This window comes from Tupaia chinensis, unplaced genomic scaffold (genome assembly GCF_000334495.1).
Source record: "Tupaia chinensis unplaced genomic scaffold, TupChi_1.0 Scaffold139432_1, whole genome shotgun sequence".
NCBI lineage: Eukaryota > Metazoa > Chordata > Mammalia > Scandentia > Tupaiidae > Tupaia > Tupaia belangeri.
Window position 1 is genome coordinate 3,894 of NW_006199317.1, and position 3,686 is coordinate 7,579.

The following is a 3,686-nucleotide window of genomic DNA, read 5'->3' on the forward strand; positions in this document are numbered from 1 at the left end:
CACCAGTTGTGTTTTAAGTCATTAGCAGTAGGATGCAGAAAGCAATGGGCCATGGGGGATCAGGTTCTTTTAACCACTAGACCTGGAGACCAGTTTTATCCTTGAGTGATAAAAAGAAGTGATAAAAGAAGACTGTACCTAAGTGTGTTTTATTTCATACATCATGTCTCTGGAGTCCCTGATCCTGCTTATCCTGAGAGATGATCAATTGGGAATAGGAAAGACATTGGAGTTCTTAGAATAACAATAAGTTTGTACTTTGTTCCGCCTAAGGAATTTCAGAGAGTTGCAGGAAGGTGAGGAAAACCTGTGTGAAATGAGGCATTTCTTTGTAAGGACCTGTTTATTTACTTTGTTAACTGAAGGGCAAATTTAAGTAGATAGGGTGCTAGATGTCTCTGATTCTTCTCTGGTAATGATACAACTCTTCAAAGTGCTCAAATGTGGACCATCTGGTGGTGTGGTGGTTAAGACGCTGGACTCACACATGGACAACCGCAGATTGAGTTTCAGACCTGGGAGCTTGAAAATCACACTGAGCACATGTGTGTGTGTCCAAAATCTTAGGAGGAGAAGGATTGTGGCATGGTCATCCCTTAGGGGTAGGGTGGGTGATTTCTCACTTTCTTCCTCATTGTCTCCTCTCTGGCAAGTGCACACACCTGATGGCAAAACAAAACAAAACAAAACAAAATACGATAAGGAAAAATTGCACAAATGGAGTCATCTGGTGTCATGGTGGTTGAAGCATATGACTCCCACATGGCTGACTGTGGTTTGAGTCCCAGAGCTGGCAGCTTTATAAGTATGTCCAGAATTCCAGGAGAAAAGTGGAAGAGAGGGAATTCCAGCATGGCCATGCCCTGTGGGGGATGATTTGTCACTCTCTCTCTCTGTCTCTCTCCTTTTCTGAGGGCACACATGCTCTAATACAAGAACATTAAAAGAAAGAAAGAAAAAAAAACTGTCCGGTGAGTGTGTGTGCATGCCCTACATCCCAAGAGGAGAATTTAAGAGAAGGGATTGCAGCATGGCCTTTCACTCTGGAGGGATGATTTCTCAGTTTTCCTTCCTCTCTCTGTCTGTCTCTGGTGAGTGCATGAGCCTTGTAGAAAGAAAGAAAAAGAGAGAGAGAGAGGGGGGAAAGAAAGAGAAAGAAAGAAAGAAAGAAAAAAAGAAAGAAAGAAAGAAAGAAAGAAAGAAAGAAAGAAAGAAAGAAAGAAAGAAAGAAAGAAAGAAAGAAAAAGAAAGAAAGAAAGAAAAAATAAATAGAAAGTGTTCATGTTTTCTAAGAATGGTGCCTTTTCCTATTTATGGGAGAGTAACGAGGTAAAGACTGATTACCTCATCTTAGAAATAATTTTAAATAGGCAATTAAACACTCTACAGAAGGAAATAAGATCCCTTTATTTATATTTGTTTTCTTACACTGAAAATGCCACTAACTTTCTTCTCTTTAGTACAACTTACAAGTTAATTATGCTCATTGTAGCAGAGAATGTTTGGTTCCAAAAATAAATACCTTCAGTCAATTTGATTTTATTCAGTTTTCATAATAATCTTAAAGATATTTCTCTCTACTTTTAGTTAATTTGCAACAAATATCTGAAAAGATTGACAATTTCAAGAAAGAAAACACAGAACTTGCTGAAAAAATAACTGTTTGGGAACAGAAGGTATGATTGTCTTTCTAATTTCTGCTTTGTAATGGTTTTACTTTCAATTTTTGTCACCTCTTGTAGTTCAGTTATTTTGTTACCTCTTCATTTTGCTGGTGTCCCATTTTCCATGTTCTATATACTGTACACTTTCATAGCAAGCTTCACATATCTAAAGTACTTCTTTATACACACTTGAAGATAGGATTTGTAGGCACTTAAATTAATATTTCTGAATTTTAATTATTTTATTATATACTTGTATAGGTTAATAAATTAAAGAGATGTCTTCAAGAAACTAAACATCTCAGTGATGAGGCACGTAAACTTAAGGTAAATTTCTCTGTCCCCCATGCACATTTTGTTTCATTTCATTTTGTATTTATTTATTTAAGATATCTTTGCCTTTAAGGCATGTGCACTCTCAGAGACAGAGACAGGGACAGAGATGGAGACACTGAGAGGGAAAGTGAGAAGTCACCCCCAAAGGGGATAGCCTTACCATGATCTCTTCTCCCTATTCCTCCTGGGATCTTGGACATGGCATACATATGCATCCAGCATGATTTTCAAGACCTTGGGTCTGGCACTCACACTGCAGTTGGCCAAGTGGAAGTCCAGTGACATATCCACTACACTGACTGCTGGTCCTATTTTATTTATTTATTTGCTCAAAATATATTATATAAAAAAAAGAAGTAGTAATGGTATCAATAAATTGCTCCTGATTTACTATGCTTTGTTGAAGGATAATATCAAAACTGTTGATGGAACTATGAAAGCTGTGAACAACATCATGCAGGGTACACTATCTTGGCTAGATACTGAGAAGGATGGAAATGTCAAGACTCAAGGCTTGGTAAGAGTTTGGCTGCTCCTTTTTATTCTATCTTGGTTTCTGAGGTGTTTGGGCCAGTAGGTGAGCTGAGAACTGCATTTTCTCTTGTCCTGCATACAGTGAAATGTCCTGCATTCAGTGAAAGTGTGAGTCTGCTGGGCTGATACTTTTCCTGAAAATGTTCTGAAATTGTGGATAACAACACAATCACTTTATATTAAGGGCCTAAGAAGCATGTGTTTTTTGTAATTCTGTTTTTGTGAGTAGTTTTATATTGTGCCCAATTGCCCTTAATGAGCTAGGAGCAGAGAAGGGAGAGTGAAGTGTGAAGAGCAGCAGTCACTGAAGGAGAAAGTCCTGCCAAATGTCAAGATGGAGCAGGTGGCAGAAAGTCACTCCCATCCATTACTTAAATCAGAGACCAGAAAGTTCTTACTTCCTTTTAAATGGTTTATTTTACTTTTAATTGTGCTACTACAACACAATTAACTATAAATTCTATGGTAACAGAAATTAATTTCTAATGAGTTTTCAGTGTATATTTTACTAGTGATAAGTATATTCACATTGTTATATAATCATTTATTCTTAGATGTCTTTTGTTGAATCTATATTACAGTCAGGCAACATAAATGACCAAGGATTCAAAGATTCAAAGATAAGAGCCATGAGGTTCACTATACAAAACCTGAGAGGTAGGTTTTTGGGGGTAAGAAATCTCCATATCGTGGAAAGGAATATATGCTGGGAAGATAAAAAGTGGCTTCCCGGGCTAGGAATCTTGGCCTCTTCTCACTCTATGCAAGTTCTTGGGTCCATGTGCAGCCATGTGAAAACTGTTTCATCCTTTCCAGAAAAAAAGAAGACACCTGTTCTTCCCTGAGGTCTGTGAAAGTAGCAAAGGAAGTGCAATACAAAACACTGCAAACAAAAGTAGCAAATATCTATGACATCTGCGAAGGAAGTAGGAAGGCCACAGAGGAGTAAGATGTTTCTGTGTTCATTGATACAAATACTGCTGAACAGAATATATGTGTTGAGCAGACTACTGTAACATATGTTAGAATCATTTTGAAAGTGTGCATCCCAGATTCACTTAGTACAATATTGTGGTCATCCTCCTTGCCTTGGTTTCTGTAATTGACATTTTTCTTTTCTGTCTAAATGGCTGTCTTACATTCTTTTTCTTC

At 37.5% G+C, this 3,686-nt stretch overlaps 2 long non-coding RNA genes across 2 annotated transcripts in view; both read left to right on the plus strand.

The window, feature by feature from the left end:
* Positions 1–2,596, plus strand: part of LOC102496790 (uncharacterized) — a 4,609-nt gene extending 2,013 nt beyond the window's left edge. The window contains exons 2-4 of the long non-coding RNA XR_336505.3: positions 1,588–1,676; positions 1,926–1,991; positions 2,407–2,596. This is a non-coding gene — a long non-coding RNA (uncharacterized LOC102496790). The remainder of the gene's footprint in view (positions 1–1,587; positions 1,677–1,925; positions 1,992–2,406) is intronic.
* A 791-nt stretch (positions 2,597–3,387) lies between these two features.
* The window catches only part of LOC102497080 (uncharacterized), a 4,191-nt gene continuing 3,892 nt past the window's right edge, over positions 3,388–3,686 (plus strand). The window contains exon 1 of the long non-coding RNA XR_336506.2: positions 3,388–3,479. This is a non-coding gene — a long non-coding RNA (uncharacterized LOC102497080). The remainder of the gene's footprint in view (positions 3,480–3,686) is intronic.